General features: G+C 41.7%; 1 protein-coding gene across 4 annotated transcripts in view; it reads right to left on the bottom strand.

Annotated features, from left to right (window-relative positions):
- The window catches only part of LDLRAD4 (low density lipoprotein receptor class A domain containing 4), a 479,210-nt gene that overhangs the window by 313,629 nt on the left and 145,824 nt on the right, over positions 1-19,757 (bottom strand). The gene's annotated exons all lie outside the window — the stretch shown is intronic.

Below are 19,757 nucleotides of genomic sequence, written 5' to 3'. Positions count from 1 at the left end.
TAAAGAGAGTGTAAAAACAGAGAAAAAAAATTGCCTGTGCCCCCCCTTACTTGTGGTCCTTGCAGAATGAGTTTGTGACACAATCGCAGAGCTTATCCAATTTGGCTGGAAGGTTTGGTATATATTTATAAAAACACTAAAAAAATATGCCCAAGCAATTTAAACTATCGACTAGTAGAGCCAGCTGGGTATTCGTCTAGACTAGTTGTTTATTTCTTCACTCCCTGAGCAGTTGCCCAGAGTTTTGTAGGTTACAATTCTCTGTCTTTGACAGGTCTTTAATGTTTTAAGCTCTTGTTTTGTTTTTTAGTAGGGATTTCTCTGTCTGATATTAATATTTACCAGTTTCGCTATCTCTTTTTTAGACAGTAAAGTATGTATTTGCACTGTGAGATTCTCTAGTTGTTTTTCTTGATTTAATGTAAAAATTCTTTTCATTCTCAGCCAGCATTGTGCTAGTGCCCAAGGATCACGTTAAACACGCACTAGGGCTTGGGAAAAATGCCATGCTTCATATGAGACCAAGAACCGAAGTGTTTATAAGAGTTAAAGAGCGCACGAGAGTTTCCACAAGATATCTGCCTTCTGGACTTAACCTTGGAATATCCTAGACCCCCCAAAGGGAAAAAATAAAACAATCATGCTAGTCTAAAAATCTAGCTGGATCAAGGAGACTGGAGTGTTCTGTAACCTTTCCTTGCCAACAAAATGAAGTCTTACACGGCAGCAGCAGAATCCAATTCTATACTGGCCTTGGGCAAAAGCACCACTACCAAAAATCTCTTGGGCAGCTAATACATTTGCAGAAGACTTGTAAGAACACAAAGTGGAGGAGGTGGGAAGAAGTGATATTTTTGGAAGGAGTCTAACAATATCTACCATCTAGAAGCAGTATTTGCAAGTATCTCCAAACCTTATTTGATGGCCCAACCAAAATCAATATCCTCTGTTGCCCAAAACATAGCTCAATGACTGTATGTCAGAAGAAGAGAGATGGAGATGGAAGCTATCATAAATTTTGACTCATGTTCAGTAGGTTCTAAAGGCAGAGGGTTTGTATATAATGTAAAACAGTGAGCACCCTGCATCCAGCTGGGTCTCAAATGCCACTGGCCTCTCTCCACTTCAGAGGGAAACCAGTACTGTGGGTCCTGTCCACAACATTCAGTCACATGCACCAGGGTCTGGCAACCTATGGCCCGTGGGTCAGATCTGGCCCATGAAAAGAGTGGATCACAGCAGCTCAGGGAATCAGCAGCAAGCTCCAGCCTGGGCAGCAGAGGAAGCATTGCCGGGGTCCTACTACCTGCCCTGTTTTGTATTCCCTCTGCAGTCTCTGTTGACTGCTGGGGGCAGCGAGGAGATCTGCAGCTTACAGCAGGGGCTGAGTTGCAAGCAGCAGTCCATGGGGGCAAAAGACTGCCAACAGGAGCAGAAGAGTAAAGCAGATGTTCACCCTGACTAGTTTCAGTCTGCTGTGCCTCTTGGTACAGACACTGGAAAGGACAGGCAAGGCACAGGTGACCACCTCTCCTGCTAGTCATAATGTTCCCAACGTGAAGGAGAAAGGAAGGTAAGAACAAGCTCTCTCTTTTTCCTTTTCCCATATTATTGGAGTGCAATAAACTGATCTTATAGACAGTACTTCCCCTGCTTTTCTCAGGTCAGCAAAAGAAGCAGAGTGACAGTATGACCTGAGCAATACATACCTATAGCCAGGCCTGTGACAGCACCTAAATATTTCAGAAATGTACAGCTCATCAAGAATTCTAATATCCTGGCAAAAAAGGTATCTACGGATCCAAGAATACTTTTAAATGAATACCTTTTCCAAGTCCTTCAAGTCCAAACATTCATCATGCACTTTGCAGTTTCTAGCCACCACACTCTGACACTCATTTCCATCCTGATTTCCTCACTACTCCTAGCCCTTTACTATAAAACAAATGCTTAGCTATTTGTCTTCTCCACTGACAAAGCTTTTAGGAGAGGCAAGCTGGCAGCACTCCTTTCTTGCAGCAGATGGTGGTTATGTCAACCATAACCCTCCTAGGAGCCCTGGGGCAGTCTTACTGCCAGAAAATCAAAACATGGGACAACGCCTTCTGGGTGGATGGGGAAGAGGGTGCACAGCTGGAAGGAACCCCTCCCACAGAGCTGAGGAGAATAGCCAACATTCCCCTGCATAAGTACACACAGCACAGCCATAGTCACAAAAAGGAGTCTACTGCAACCAAAGTAAAGTTTATTTAAGATTTAAAGCAAAGCAACACATCTAAACTCATGACTTTTCTAGGGACTAAGCACTGGGACAATTCCTGTTCACTTTGACTCTAAAATCTTAAGAGATGCACAGCCATAGAGTCACACAACAGTCCAGAGAACTTCAGTGGGAAGTATGTGACTAACCACCCATGGGATTCAGAAAATGCAGTTTAGCTTCTGGAGTCAGCCAGTAAAGTCATTTAACTTGAGTAGAATTACTTGATCTGACTGTAAAAGCACAAAAGATTCATATTGTAGCAAATGCATATAAAAAATGAATAAGAATATACCAGATTTGTGTTAGCAATAATCCAAAATTGATGTTTAACAGGTTATCAGAAAAATTAGCTTGGCTGTGCTGTAGTTAGATAACAGTTGTGCCCCTCTTTCCGATAGCTACTGAGGGTACTCAGCACCTCTGAAACAGCACATACTGGTTTTCTGAAGCTGGGCCCTTAGTGAAGAGAAAAACTCATCTCCATAAGACTTAAGCAGTTTAATGAGCATAACCTGGTACCATGTATATTGAGGTAACACTGATAGCATCTCGCATCTTCCTGGAAAGCTAGTTCAGGCAGTACTGTGCAAGGGCACCTGTTGTGAGCAATAGTTGTTCAGGAACACAAGGAATTTAGGGGAAAGGCCCACTAGTATTTTAAACCCATTACTCCATAAATCTATTTCTACCTTGTCCTCTGCATCACTTATGTCATAGCTAAGGACAGGGGAGCTGGAGATGGAGCACTGAATTCATCAATAAAGTAATAAAAGACCAAAAGTCAGAGAGAAGGAATGACATCAACTCCTTGGCCAATCACAAGAACCGTGAAGCTGTTCAAGTAAATGGGGTTCTTCTTCCTTGGTGAGACAGTTGGGACCAGTGACACTATTGATTCATAATCCAGCAAGAGAAACTTGTGACTTTTCTAGGAATTAAGTACTGGGTCAGTTCCTTTTAACTCCAACACTAAAATCTTAAGAGATTCACAGTCATAGAGTCACATGACACTCCAGAGAACTCACTACAGGAGACAAATCTACTTGCAGGCAACACAGAGGAAAGAAGGAAACATCCCAGATCCATTAACCTGCATCACAGAGCTGAATCTTGTCTGCGCAATACATTCCCGTCCCTTCCCTCCCCAAAGGAACACAGAGATAGATATAGTTAATCTCCGTCTGCTAACAGACAGGATTTATAAGACCAGGCTGTACATCAGCAGTCCTCAACACAGAAATGAAACACAGGGAACATTGCACCACACACAGAAGGGAAGAAAAAAAATGACTTATCTGGGTATCCTGTGTATTATATGCCATAGAATATCATCAGTAATTTCTGTACCAAGCCCAGTCAAGTGGGTCAACCACAATATCATTTAGAGAGAGCACAAAATCTTGATTTTAAAAGCCTCCAAGCAATGAAAAATGTACCACATCCCATAGTACAACATTCCAAGTAATTACTATAAAGGTTAAATATTTGCACCTTATTTTTCCAGCATTACTTACACAAAAAATATGCTAAAAGAATATGATAGGTGGAAAGCCAAAAATGCATTGCAGAAATGCAAAAATGCTATGCCAAACCTAAAGAAAAAAGAAGCCAGACTACACAGTGACATGTTCTTAAAAACCACTGCACATGCTTTCTCCCTCAGGCCTGAAGAACACTCTGCATTCGAAACCTTGTCCAACTTTATCCCAACTATACAGATATAAAACATATCACCCAAAATCACCCCTCACAAAATTATGGCTATCTGTGGAAATTTAATTCAGATTGTTTGTGTGTGCGTACAATGATAGGGTCTTAATTAAATTCCATGTTTTCACTGGACACAGAACTCATTCAGTGCTTAGGACCCTGCCTCATTTGCTGAAAACACTGTAAAGTATGAAGTGAATGAGATGGGATTGTCAGAAGAGAAAGGGTAGTCTCACTGTCATGAGAACTGACTTCCTCTGCTGCAGAGTTCCTTTTTGATGCCAATAAGTCCCAATAATTAAACTTTCACTAACTGTGTGTTCCTTCTTTTCCATGTGCCTGACCAGGGTTCTGCTTTGCAGAAATGCCAAGCTTCATGGACACAGCTGAAGCAACCAGGTGCTCTTCTGTCAGCATAGAAAGTTCTATATACCCTGAAAAATCGGGTAATAGGCACTTTAAATTACATACCGAAACTCATGGACACTTTTGACCTTACTGTCTCTCTGCCTCAAATTTCCTCTTTGTAAATTAAGAATAATGGTAGCCATTCCTCTCACAAGATATGAATTAATTAATTAATTCATTCATTAATATATTGAATTAATTAATTATATCTGTGAATCAGTCAGCTAGCATAATAACTGAGCACCACAAAAAAGCCCAAAAGGAACTGAACCTTTTGGTCTTCAAGCAGTAAATATGGCATAAGACCACACTGAACAATGCGAGAAAATAAAATATTAGACACCCAGTGAGCAAGCACCCTCTATCTTGTAAGAGGGGGAAAAAATCCATTATATGGTGTTGTCTAATTTCATCATCATACTTTACATACTCCAGGGAGGAGGAGAGGCCTAGTCTTTTTAGAATGCGATTTCCCCCTTGCTCCCTACAACTCCCATTCTCATTTCCTAGCAGGTCCCAGTTTTACCCCACCTACTGCTTCCCCATCTCCAAAGCTTGTGTTGTCCCTTTCGCTAAGCACAGTCAGTCAAAAAGCCCAAGGCTGAATTGATTAATTCTTCACAGATTAGTCTAAAACGCATAGACTGAATTGATAAACAAGTGAACAGACATTCACTTTTAATTCTGGAAATGCAACCACATGTGCCTGCAGTGATGAGCCAGAAGCCGAGGCTAGAGCACGCCTCCCTGCTTAGCTGGAGTAGAGAGCTTGGGCCAAAGTTAGCCTGCCTACCCTGTTTGCGGGGGAGGTGCAAAGCATCCTGGGATGCTGGGGGACTGTGAGTTAACTTGAATCTGGATGGGATCTGTGACAGAAGTTCAATAAACAGATTTAACCTGAATCAGTTCAGTCTGATATTACATCCACCCAGGTTTATTTTAAATCTGTTTCAGCCATTTTGAAAGATGTTTAAATGCACTGAACTTCTGTTATGTTATAGATTTGAACTGGTTTCTGATCACTTATACCGGTTTGTACGTAACTTCTGTCCCTAGCCTTTGTGGCTCCAGTCCCAAATACCTTAATCACCCAGTAACAAACCCCCTTCCCTGGCTCTCAGTACTTGTTTCCTTGCCCACATTGTTTTAAGCCTCAAGTGCCCTACCTCCCACTTCCTCCAAGTTCCCTGTCTCAGTCTACTCAGGTCAGCTCCCATCTCCTCTTCATTAAGCAGCCTCTCCTCCTTACTAATGCTCAAATGGTGGTGAGAAGGAATCTGTACAACCTACTGAAGAATTACGCCTTAACCTGTTCAGTGCCTGCTTGTTTTTTTTAAATAGTCAGTAAAGGTGCCAGTTCTGTGCCCTTCCTTGTTTCCTACTCAAGAGCTGTATTTGAATACTTCTCAGTTTCTCACTCAATTTTTTATTTTTAACATGGCAAAACAGAACAATTTAACAGAAAAAAAAAACAAAGACTACCCAACACTTACAGAGGCAAAGCAAGATATTTCAGAACCCAGGGAAGGCAGGAGATGAGCAATTATGCTGGCCACTGGAAAGCAGAACCAGGTGAGGGAGGGGAGGGGGAACAGAATCTTACCTGGCCCTGCTCTCTGCGCTCAGAAGGCAGCTGCTGTCATTCAGTTCCTTTGAGTACATGTAGAATCTAATAATTATATGGTATCAACTAAGTGATTTATGTCTGTAACACAGTATGGTTATGGTACGCTGCATTATTCTAAACTACCCATAGCTTGTGCAATAAAAAAAGTAAAAAATGTAATGCTCCATTAAAAAGTTCTTTATCATTCATTTCTTAGGTTATAAAAAGAAAGAAAAACAATAAATGAATGTTAGTTTCACTACATGAAGTGAAAAAGAAATATAAAGCTATATCTGGTCTCTGTTTCTCAGCATGCTGACAAAAAAAGCAACATAAATTCACATTGTCCAAATGTATAACATGTATTTTTCAATCACTTGGAAATTTACAATTTAAAAAGTAAATTATTTCCAAGATGTCAAAACCTCTGATCCTACAAGAACACCAGGTCAAATAAACTTTTCATCCTAACTGGACTCACTACAGAATCAGAAACTACTTGTATGGTAAGCTTACAGTAACAAATGTGTTTGAATCCCGAAAGATTACATAATCTTGTGAACCATATTATTAAAACAAAGAAGAGAGGAAAAGTTCTAACAACTAAACCAAGTGATTTTTTACCAGGCATACCAAACCAAATTCACCTTAGGGATAAAAACAAATACAAAAAAGGTCAGCCTAAAAGGTTTTCTTACAGTAACACTATGATTTTGGGGCATCATGAAAGTTTTAAAATAGCACAGGACAAAAAAATGAACGCAGTTCAAATCCAGTCTCCAGCCTAAATGCTTCTTGCAAATATATGCCTTCCTCTAAATCACTCAGTTGTGGAATATACGCCATAAAACTGCACTTCAAAAAAATCTGAACAGATAATGCCATGGTTTTAATTCAAACATGTCAAAGTGTTTGGGCAATGCACTAGGACTTTATGGGGTAATTGCTGGTGTTTGCAGTTGGAGTAACCCTCCTTCCAGAGGTTGAGGGAGGGAAGCTTAAATTCCCTCTTTTTATTGCCATTTCATTAAAAAAATTAAATAAAGTTAAATCTGCTAAATTAAGACAATTAACAACAACATAAATTATTCTGTACATTTTTTCTGAAAATCATTCTGTATTGAAATGTATCCAAAACCTGCCAACAGTTTGATCATGCATCACATAAGCAAACATAGCTGAGCATTGTTTTAGGGACTCTCTTTTTAATCACAGGAAGCTGAAGAACACTTGCACATGGCCTCTGCCACATATATTTTATTTCACAGAAGACTTTTATGGTGTACTGTTTGTATTACAGAAGTACTTGGTATTACCAAAACGAAGAGCATTGTGCACACAGTGTGAAAGACTCCCTCGAGTCAGAACTATATACACAAACACATATGGTAAACATTGGATTAAATAGGGTCAAGGTGTTATGAGGAATTGCCTTACTTCAATTTAACAAAAAACAATTTAAATTTTGCAAAACTGACAAGAAAAGCTATGCTGAGATCAAGGTAAATAGGTCTTCATGATGGTGCTGAATAAGGAAAGGAGATTCAAGCAAACGTCAAATGATTATAAACATGTACAACTAATTCAAAACAAAAATGATGGCAGTGGTAATTGAACTCTGAAGGTTCATGATTTCTTTTGTTGCTGGTCTCTTCAATATCAGAATTTCTGATTAAAATATCTCACTGGAAATACAGCTATCACAATTCAGATCCATTTTGTTCTCATTAAGATGTAGATGTACAAATTAAGCACAAGTGCATGGTGGTAGAATAAATGCCCCAGAGAATGAAGCTCGTAATTTACCCAGAAAACAGGTGACAGCATAACCACAAACAGTACAAGCTCTATCACTGTCTTATCAATGGGCACTTTGAGAAACTTTCTCCGTTTTGTTTGGTTTCAGACTCCAAATCCATTCAGATGCTATGCAGAATCTTCCATTAAGAGACCATCAATTAGATAGAGGTTTTATCCAGTGAGTACTGGACTGAGATTATACAGGTCACTGAACAGCCATCAGAGGATACTGACTTTCAATTATTACTGTCTCATTAATTTTGCAGTATTTAATGAGTTAAACAGCAACAGTAAACTTGTAATCTTCCCCATTTTCTTTACTGAGGTTTTTTAATCTTGAAGCTTATTTATGTTCCACTACATATATTGCTAATAATACTGTGATACAAGTAGCTGAAAAAACATCACTCACATTATGGCAATGAAATTCTGAAATATACCATTGAGTTGTTATTGTTCCACGTCTGGAATGCTGAAAATCCAGGCAAACACCCTATACCCTTGATTAAAAAACAATCAAATCCATTTCTGCAAAATCATTCACTGTGCAAGAAATTCACAAACCCTTCTCTGATCCATTGTTATCCTTTACTGCACAACTGGATTATAGCTTTAAAGAATTTCTGAGACATCAGTACAATGCGAGAGAGACTGTACAAAATCAAGCAGTTCATTATTATTCCATTGCCTGCCCCAATTTGGTTGATTCGGAAACTTTTTTTAAAATAATTTTTACTTCCCACATAGAAAGTGTTAGTTTCTTTGTCAGTCAGTGACCAGGGCATTGCTGACCCTACAAGACTTTTTTCTTGACACTTTATTTAATCCATCTGTTTTTTCATTCTCCATCAAGCATCAGAAGGCAAGTCCTAATGTTGTTTATTGTGTTGTGGAAGGGTAGATCAAAATGGCAAGACACATGCATTTATTTCAAGATCATGCTACATTGAGCTATCCAGATACAGCACTGCATCCCTTTAACGTTCTCCCCACTTTGCAGAAGCCACCCCTACCACCCTACTTATCATTTACTAGTTCTTACCTAGAATCATTACAATCCCACTGATCCAAATTCTATCTTGGGTATTTAATTTCTATCGAGTGCAGTTGATTACAACATTTGTTGCAGTTGAAGTCCCAGTTATTTGAAGGGTTTTTATGCATGCAGTAAAGTGCAGATGCAGAAACCCTGACAGACTCAGGCTAGTCTGCACCAGAAACCTCTGCAAATACAGTGCAACAGTATCAATTGCATCTGTACTAGAGAGCTAGTATTAACTGCATCTGTACTAGTGTCTCCCTGTATTAACTGCATCTGTACTAGGAGGGCTTCTTGACATCTACCAGCAAACTAGTGTAGATAAGGACAACAGAGACAGGTAGGCTGACAGGCAGAATCTCAAATATTATTACATAATAATCATATATTATTACAAGTATTACAAAAAAGTTAGCAGGACAGTTGGCTGATCCCCTAACCTCACCTCAAAGTGGAATTAATTTTGACAGGCCAGCAGAGCCCTGTCATCCAGGGCTCAGTTCACCTCGGACCTGCTCCTTTAGACAGCCATCCAGATCAGAAGCAGATGTCATACCAAACCATAACACTGCTGATCAGTCAAACTTTAAATGAATATCTACGTCATCTCAGAAGCGACACCAGAATATTTTTGTAGGGCAGCTGTAATCCCATTATGTGTCATTCTTCTACCAGTATTTTATGACCTACCTGATGGTTTATTAATGCAAGGTGCTTAACTGCCATCATGTTGTGGCCCATTAATAAGTATGCAAATTAATTTTTTCATTCAAATCAGAAGTAGGAAGAGTTTCTGAAGTCATGCTTTACTTGGAATCTTAACAAATACTGAAAGGCAGCATTTTTTTCTTTTGCCTTTTTTAGCATACAAATTGTGCTGCATCTCACTTAACTAATTAGTCATGTAATTCTGTTGTTTTGGGGGCTAAAAAAGGGGTCCCCCCCTTGCCTTTCGGAATCTGGAGGATTCTTATTATCATTTTTGTTTTTAATATCACCTAACCTCAGAGCTCTTCCAGCTGAACAGGATTTTCAGTGGTCTCACAGGATCATGTCAGTATCATCCTACTCCCAACAAATCAAAAGAATGGGAGGGGCACTGATGAGCAACAAAAGGCAATTAACCTCCTTTTGGTAAAGAACATTGTTTTAACTTTAATTTATTCATAGACTGAGACTTGTATGCCTTACTATAAAGAATACATTTACCCACACATTTTTTCTTTACTTCACCAGCTAGCAGCAAAGCAACATAAACTAAAGGATAGATTATCTCAATATAGCTAAAAGCAGGGGTACCCAAAGTGTGGTCCATGAAGCCACTTGCAGCCCAAGAAGGATCTGTTTGTGGCCTGCAAATGGATATATTAATGGTGGCTGCCCTTAATAGACCAGTGACTGTTCAGTAGTAATTGACTGATGCATCTTAGCAACAGCCCTGAGGTCCATTTCGAAGGATAACTGATGTCTTTTGAAGCAGAGTATGGAAGCTGGCAAGGAATGAGGCTTTCTCTACTACTGCCCTCAAACAGATACTGATATGCTAAAAGTTTTGCAAAATGGTGGGTTACATGAGCTGGCCCAACCTATTTTTTATAGGAAATAAAATTCTATCAACTGCACAGGTCCCAGTCAAGCTGGAATTAAGCAATGATGAAGGATTTACCTTATTGTAACTTTGTATACATAAGGCTTATTAAATATATGGAAAACAAAAGATACTGCATTGAAGATTCATTCTGTTACATGACTCCCAGCATGGTGTTCCACCCATTAAGTTGCCCTCCATGAACAACCCTGGAAACCCTGGTTAACAAGAATGAATGGGCTCAGTGCATGAATCTGTATTTCATATACCCACATACTTGCACACACCTGTAGACTCACACATACATATATGTAGATATACATGCACACAACATGCATATCTGACACACGCAGAAGTAATATCAGTATGATAAACTGCAGCACCATTTGATAAAAATATATTTATATTTCACGTAGGACTCCACTATTTGGCTTTTAGCCAATAACTCATCTCTCCTATGGCTTAAAATTAATAAAGAAAACTTTCTTTAAAATCAGCTTTCCAAGGAAGTGTTTTCTCCTCCTCTTTCCTAGTGAGGAAATTTGCCCCTTCAACATCACATACATTTATTTACTCAAGATCTAGGATCAGTAAGATTCAGTTTTAGGCCAACAAGAATTTCCGTGACACATGACTTTGAAAGTAGTCTGGCAGTGCTGTAAGGTTACAAACTGAGCTTTATATTTGAAAGAGCAGAGATTATATTATGCCAGCTTGCTACAAAATCCAATAGACTTGCAGCTAACTCTAGCAAGGCTGAGACCTTGACATTATGACATTTTTATCACTAGAAAATTACTTTTAGGCCATTTTAGAAAGTTTGCAAATATGTCAATTTTTCCCCTTTCTCTTTCCAATTCTTGCATACTCATTAAAATCAGGCACTTGGCTCCATAAGTGAAGTAATAAAAGGGTTATTTCTCCCAGTAAAAGACTTTACTACTCTTTAGAATGTTACAAAAATGTAATTTTAATGTAAACAAAGTCTACAGAAAATATAAAATAGGGAGTGTACTGTAATTTTTCTCAGCTCGTATCTGGCAAGACTGGAAAAATTCATTCATAGCTTTGACCCATGTGAATAAAGCACATACACAAGACTTTCGTTGATAAAACTTTATGCCACATTATCCAGTGCTTCCAAGAACCTCAAAAGGACATTATTAAGAGTGCAAAAACAGTCAGAAACAGGGACATACCAGATTAAGGGTGACCGTGCAACCCTCATTTCCATTATGCACATACATGACAACAGAGCTATAAATTATGTGATCCATGATCTCATACATTTTTTTACTACACCACAGATCCATTATTCAGTACAAGAGCAGTCCAAACTAACCCGTTTCCCATTACACAGAACTGAAAGTTCCATCATAGCCCCTCTTGCCTAAAAGTTGAAGCTCCTGAGGCTTGTCTCACCGATGGAACTCAGACCTATTTTGATTCTTCTGAAATGGGAGGATGAAAGAAAGCAAAGGCAGAGGCAGGGGCGTCAGACAGACACAGTCAGAGAGACAGATAGAAACAAACTCTCCCTGTAAGAAAAGTTTGCATATCCAAGTTTTTGTTTGGATTTGGGATGGAATATCATCCAGAAATGCAATATAATCTAGGGATGGAAATTCTAGCTTTATTTAGTGATCAGAATGGATGGCAGACAGTTGCCCAGCAGGCATTCAATATTGTTTTCTCATCTTTGTTCATGTGTGGCCTTATGCCCTATTTACTGTACAGTGTTCAAACTCTTCACTGATGACAAAATTATTAATTTCCTCAAGGGATTTTCTATTGTATCCATCATAATAGCTTCAAATTCTTCACGTATATTAACAATTTTTACAGTACTCTTGAGTGGTTATTATTAGCTTTATTTAGCAGACAGGGACTTGAGGCAGAGCATGATTACAGTAAAAAAAAATATGTTAAAAAATATCCACTATTTTTGAGTGTCCAATTTAACAGAGAGAGATCAGGTATTTCAGAACACTATAACACTTTATACATTCCAAGCCCACATCTCATTGACTTCAGCTCAAGCAGAGGAAGTTTTGCAACATTATAAGTAGCCGGAAAAAAAAAATCTTACAATACTAGTGTTCAGACACTTCAGTAGTTGCCAGCCCTGCTTATATAACCACATGCTTTATAATCTGTATTTATGCAAATATTATACATACATTCCTATGCATACACTGAAAAACAATGCAGAAATCACTGAAAAGAGTTCTATGATGTAAAATAATATTCTGTTAGCACTGCTACTAATGCTTATAAAACTTTTATGCAGAAACCAGAAAGTCTAATCCAAAAATGTAGTAATAAAGTCTCAACAAGCTATAACTACATGAGGTTACCAACTTAAAATGCTCCTATTTTACAGTGATGTTTCACTGGCTAAAATCTGGCACAGGTTTGGTTTTCTCCCCCATAAGAAGAATGTTTTAGAGAAGTAGCCTCTTGAGTGAAAAGGCACTCTAGCAGGACACATTAGCAGGAAAGCAGAGCTGCAAACTCTCAAGGGAGTTCCCCCAAGGGCACTTCTCCATAAAGAGTCACCATAGGGATTCTCTAAGATTGTGCATGAGGGGTAGAGAACTGTTCAGCTACTAATAACATGGGACTGTAGTGCAATGCTTCTTATAATCACAATATCCCAGATAGGAAGAACAGTGTACCCATCAAGTTTTTAAACAACTTAGCAAACATTCATGCATTTTTAGAACAACAAGCAAACATGAAAAGTGAGCATTCACCCACTTGTAAGATAATATGCTCTTCCCCTGTAGGAAAGCACTCGTAAGAAGATGCTACACTCTTCCCCTGTAGTAAAGCAGGAGTAGGAAGAGACTGCTCTGTTCATCTCTTCTACTGTGAGCTGCAAGCAGGCTGAAGAATCCATTGCAACAAATCCGTGGCCCTTAGTATAAAGAAGAAATTACTGTGCTATTAGCTGATATTAACTTTTTATATTAAGTATCTTTGACACTGCAAGGAGCAGGGGAGGCTTAGTAATACCTCAAGGGAAAAGAGGAATAAATCAAAGGGAAACAATAGTGATTTCTCACCCAAAAAACCTTCTACTGCTGTGAAAGGGCGACAGCTCATCCAGAAGAGGGCTTGCTCCAGTCTTCTAACTCTGTAAGGTGCTTTTCACCTCAACCAGTGCCACCATCAGGAATCATCATTATTCAGCCAGGCCCCTCTGTCCCTTACTGGGCCTGTGGTGGGACTGGAGGTGACCAGAGCTGTCAGTCAGTGGTAAATGGGAGAGAAGACCTATGAGAATATAGAATCACAGAATAGAAGGACTGGAAGAGACCTGTATAATCATCAAGTCCAGTCCCCTGTCATGAGCAGGAGGTTATTGGGCTCAAACAAACTCAACAAGGTGCTTGTCCAGCCTCTTCTTGAATACCTCTAGCACCCAGGGAGTGGTGGTGGATGGGTCAGTATCAACCTGGAAAGATATGGACAGGGAAGTCCCACAAGGCTCAGTCCTTGGACCGGTGCTGTTTAGCGTCTTCATCGGTGACTTGGATGAAGGTGTGGAAAGCACTTTGTCCATATTCGCAGGTGATACCAAATTATGGGGTAAAGTTAACATGCTAGAGGGTAGGGAACGAATCCAGGTGGATCTGGACAGGTTGGAAAAGTAGGCAGAACAGAACAGGAGGCAGTTCAACAAGGACAAGTGCGAAGTATTGCACCTAGGGAGAAGGAATCACCAGTACACTTACAGGCTGGGAAAGGACCTTCTCAGCAGCACAGCAGCAGAAAAGGATCTCAGTCATTGTTGATACCAAGATGAACATGGGTCGTCAACATGACATAGCAGTGAGTAAAGTTAATCGCACTTTATCATGCATTAGCAGGTGCATGACAAACAGATCCAGGGAAGTGATACTTCCCCTCTATGCGGCATTGATCAGCCCACAGTTGGAATACTGCGTCCAGTTTTGGGCACCACACTTCAAGAGGGATGTGGACAACCTTGAGAGGGTTTAGAGCAGGGCCACTTATATATGGTTAGCGGCATGCAGACAATGACCTACGAGGAGAGACTGAGGGCCCTGGATCTCTTCAGCCTCTGCAAAAGAAGGCTGAGAGGTGATTTTGTGGCCATCCACAAATTCATCCAGGGCATGGGTGGGCACCAAGGAATAGGAGATGCTCTGTTTACGAGGGCACTCCCTGGAATAACTAGGAACAATGGCCACAAACTGATGGAGAGCAGATTTAGGTTAGACATCAAGAAGAACTTCTTTATGGTAAGGGTTGCCAGAATCTGGAATGGGCTTCTAAAGGAGGTGGTGCTCTCCCCTACCTTGGAGGTCTTTAAGAGGAGGCTAGACATGCACCTGGCTGGGGCTGTTTGACCCCAGCGCATTTTCCTGCCCATGGCACAGGATTGGACTTGATGATCTACTGAGGTCCCTTCCGACCCAAACATCTATGAATCGATGAAACCTCCAGGGATGGTGATTGTACCACCTCTGCTGGCAGTGCATTCCAGATTCTAGATACTCTATGGAAAATAAGTTTTTCCTTATGTCTAGCCTAAATTTTTCCTCAATTAACTTGTGCCTATTGGTCCTTGTCCTCCCAAGGGGTGCCTTTCTGAAGAGTTGCTCCCCTAGATCTTGTTCACTCCTGCCATACTTGTAGGCGGCTATCAAGTCACCTCTCAGTCTTATCTTGCTCAGACTGAACAAACCCAGTTCCTGAAGTCTCTCCTCATAGGGCCTATCCTCCAGGCCCCTAATCATATGGGTGGCCCTTCTCTGTACTCTTTTGAACTTATCCACATCCTTCCTGAAGTGTGGTGCCCAGAACTGGACATGATACTCGAGCTGTGGCCTTACCAAATGCCAAAGAGGGGGAGGAGCACCTCTCTGGATCTATTTGCAACACATCAGCTGATACATGCCAGAGTCCTAGTTGACCTACTGGCGACTTCATCGCACTGTTGGCTCATATTCATCTTCTGGTCGATTGTCACCCTCAGGTCCCTTTCAGCTGAAGTGTCAGCCAGTGGACCACCACCCATCGTATTGTTATGGTTAAGGTTCTTCCTACCCAGATGAAGGACTCAGCAGTTGTCCCTACTGAACCTCATCTGATTGCATTCAGCCCATAGAACCAGTCTGTCAAGGTCATCCTGGATCCTTACCCTATCCTCAGATGTGCCTGCATTTCCCCACAGCTTGGTGTCATCCACAAACTTAATCACTGCGCTTTCCACTTCCTCATCCAAGTCATTGATAAAGATGTTAAAGAGCATGGGCCCAAGCACCGATCCCTGGGGGACACCACTGGAGACTGCCCTCCAGGATGAGGCCATCAGATTGTTTACAGCTCTCTGTGATCTGCCTCTGAGCCAGTTGCCAACCCACCTCACTCTAGGCTGGTCTAAGCCAGTACCCTCTAGCTTAACTGAGAGAATCTCATGGGAAACAGTATCAAAGACCTTGCTGAAATCTAGGTAAATGATATCAACACCTCATGTCCCTTGTCCAGCTGGTCATAAAAGGAAACCAGGTTTGTTAGGTGTGACCTACCCTCAACAAAGCTGTGCTGGTTGCTTCTTAATACCCCAATGGTTGTGAGCTTGTGGTTAATGGTCTCCTTGACAATTTTCTCAAAGATTTTTCCCAGGACTGAAGTCAAACTGACTGGCCTATAGTTTGCAGAGTCATCCCTCTTCCCTTTCTATAAAGATGGGTACCACGTTAGCCCTATACCATGTTAGTCCTCTTCCAGTTATTTGGGATCACTCCTGAGTTCCATGACTCTTCAAACAGCTCTGCCAGAGGCCCCGCTATGAGCTCAGCCAGTTCTTTCAAGACTTTTGGATGCAGGTCATCTGGCCCAGCAGACTAGAAAATGTCCAAATGTTCTAAGAGTACCCTCACTGTTTAGAACTGATTTCATGTGGACTGTTGTCTTCCCTGTATTCCCTGGGCCTCTGGACAGGTGACCAGTTCCCATCTGATTTCAGGAATACCGATGTGAAGGAAGTGTTTAGGAGATCTGCCTTCTCACAGGGATCAACTGTAGGCATGCCCCCCGACCCGTATTAATAGGGGTCCCACAGTGGAGCTTGAGTTTTTTCTTGCTCCCTATGTACCTTCAGAAGGACTTTCTGTTGTCTTTTACTTCAGTTGCCAGCTTGATCTTCATACGTACCTTGGCTTCCCATGTCTCATACCTGCAGACCCTGGTCATATGAGTATACTCTTCTCTGGATGCTGAACCATTTTTCCATTACATATATGCTTTTTTTATTTTTTTCAAAAGTTCCCTAATATCCCTGTTGAGCTAAGCGGGCCCCTTTCCCTCTTTTTGACTGCGTGGGGATGGGCTCTTTTTGAGCATTGAGAATTGCCTCTTTGAGGAAGCACCACCTTTCCTGAACTCCCAAATCGTCCAGTCACTGGTTGCAAAAGGGCCTTTCTAACTAGACTCCTGATTTTACCAAAGTCTGCCCTTCTGAAGTCTAGGACTTCTGTTCTACTGGCTGAATTCCCAGCTTTTCAGTGGATGGTGAACCTAATCAGATCATGATCACTGTCGCCCAGAGTACCTCCAATCTTCAGGTTGCCTACCATGTCTTTCCCATTGGTCAGCACTAAGTCCAGAGTGGCTTTACCCCTAGTTGGTCCTTCCACAGCCTGTGTCAAGAACAGGTTGTCAATAGCTGCCAAGAAGTTGGCTGATCTGCTGGAGCTGGCTGAATGGTCTTCCCAACAGATGTCAGGGTAGTTGAAGTCACCCAAAACAATCAGGTATTTAGTGCTGGCTCCCTCAGTCAGTTCCCTGGTGAATACCTGATCACTCTCCTCTTCTTGGTAGGGAGGTCTATAGTAGACTCCCTCCATCAGGTCCCCTTCTCCTTGGCCCCCTTCTATCTTAACCCAGAGGGTCTCAAGGGACCTCTCCCTGAAATCAAATGTGACCTGCAGGGAGGGATACTGATCTTTCACATAGAGGGCCACACCTCCTCCCTTCTTCCCAACCCAATCCTTCCTATAGAACCTATAGCCCTCATTATCCACTGCCCAATCATATGTATCATCCCACCAGGTCTCCATCAACCCAATGAGGTCAAATTCCTCCTCTGCCAGAAGGAGTGCTAGTTCGTCCTGCTTACTGCCCATGCTTCTAGCATTCCCATAAAGATGTCCAAGTTCACCTTTAGTTACCTCAGGTTTTTTGTCACTCTGCAAGTGTCTCAGGGCGTTGGTACTCATCTGGATGTCCCCTACATGAATGCCCTCCCCAGGGTCATCTTGGCCAAAGGAATTATGTCCAGCAGTGGAATCCACCCTCACTCCCCTGGACATGCCTAGTTTAAAGCCCTCAGCAAGTCGGCAATTCTTAGGAGGGCTTTATGGAGTGGATGCAAGTGCCCTCCTGTAGAGCCCAAGTATAGAGCCACTAGCAGGAGGAGGAAAGGGAAAACTCCCTGATACCTTTCTTTATGCCCTACAAAGAAATAAGGAAGATACAACACTAGACACACTTCCCTATCTTAAAGCTTACAAAGATGAACTCTCTCAAATCACCATTAAAATAAATGGACTAGTGGTAAGACAAGACTCAAAGTCACTTTGCTTGCACTGATTTCAATCAGCACTTTGTGTAAAGCCTGCTGAGTCAGGCCCCTAGACACCCTAAACAAATCACTGGATCAACTTGGGAAGTTATAACCAAAACTATGGCCACAAACGGGTGTTACATTTGTGCCTAGAGAAAAAGACTGGCACACGAGAGATTCCTTGCAGAAGAGAACTGTCTTGTTGGCAAGAAAGTTTCATTGATTCCCACAAGGAAGATCTCCCTCCTCCTGTTCTAACTTGAAGAGTTGCATACCTTTTCAGTAGTGAGGATACCCAATATCCCAGAGTCCTACACTCTCGATTTCCCACTGTGAGGGTGAGGGAGGGTGAACACTGGCTCCCTCATAGTCCATCCAGAGGTGAGCTGTCAGGGAGACCTGTGGGGACCTTTTCTTGAAAAATTCTGCTGCCCTGACAATCATCTGATTGGTGGGAAGGGGGCAATCTGCTGTGGTGAGAGCCTTCACAGTCCCCCAGGATGGTTGCTGCCAGACAGAAAGGCCCCCAGTCAAGCCTCCCCCACTCACCTTTCCTTGGTCAACCTGGAACAGTCAGGGGAGATCTGTAACTTGCTGCCACAGCTTGGCAACCTAAGTCTTACCACCTCAGGAGAGTACCCTCCCCCACCTCCACCCCCCCGGCTCCTGCACTCCTCCAGGGTCAGCCCAGAGGATTGCACAGAGCTGGGGCTATTCTCCCACAGCAGGACCTGGGAAGGTTCCTGGCAGAGGAGACTGTCCCTCCCATCACACCAGTCAGCCCACTGGTGGCATGGGGGTGGCCTTCTCCCAGAGCTGGAACCCCCCTGAGGCTATCTGTGACAGCTTTCAGCAGCTATCAACTGCCTCCTAACAACCTGCCCCCTTCCCAGGCAGAAGAGAGGGCAGGCTGTCAACTCACAGGCTCCCCTACACGCAGGCGCTGGCGCAGGGAGCAGCCCCTAGTGCCTTGTGGCTAGAGAGCTCGCCTGTGTATCTCTCCAACCAGGGGGCTGGAATGTATGTATGCTCCAGCCCAGGGCTAATCTTTCTAAAATAACCATCAGTCTAATATTAGCACAGCAGCTACAACTGCTTGCTGGGTTTAAACATGGCCATTAAATAAATACATTTCCATGCATTAGGTCCTCGTTAACTTAAACCAAATGACAAATACTAACTGGTATTAAAAGCTCAGGGTGTAAGTTCACAACATTAACCAAAATACAGACAAAGAGCAAATTCACTCCAAAGGTCCATCAAGCCTAGCTGAGGGAAAAATCTTTCTTATCAGACACATGAAGGATAGCATCTTGGTACCTCTAATGTATATTGCAAAATCAGAGATGCTGACTGGGGAGACACATTTTAGTACATGCTCATAAAAGATAGAGTAAAGACCATCTTAAATTGTCTAGAAAAACAAAAATAAAAGATACCAGAGATCCTTGACTAAAAATAGGTGACATCCATCTTCTTGAGTGCTTCTCACCAAATACTGAATTATTTCCTGACAACAACCACCTTAGTCAATAAATAAAATCACTGCCTGTGGGTAAGTATCATCTCTCTTATAGTGTCGTGAAATTTGTTTCGATAATTTATGAAAATGTGAGCAAGGCAGATGGATGAAATGGGGAAATGAATCAAAACTTCTAATAGAGGGTTGGGAAAAAAAAGTAGCAGGAAAAATGTCTGTAACAACAAATTATAGGACAGTCGCTACTAAAAGCCAATTCCCCA

Source organism: Alligator mississippiensis, chromosome 3, assembly GCF_030867095.1.
Source record: "Alligator mississippiensis isolate rAllMis1 chromosome 3, rAllMis1, whole genome shotgun sequence".
Taxonomy (NCBI): Eukaryota; Metazoa; Chordata; order Crocodylia; family Alligatoridae; genus Alligator; species Alligator mississippiensis.
The sequence above is the reverse complement of the archived record's forward strand: the minus strand, read 5'-3'. Positions and strand labels throughout refer to the sequence as shown.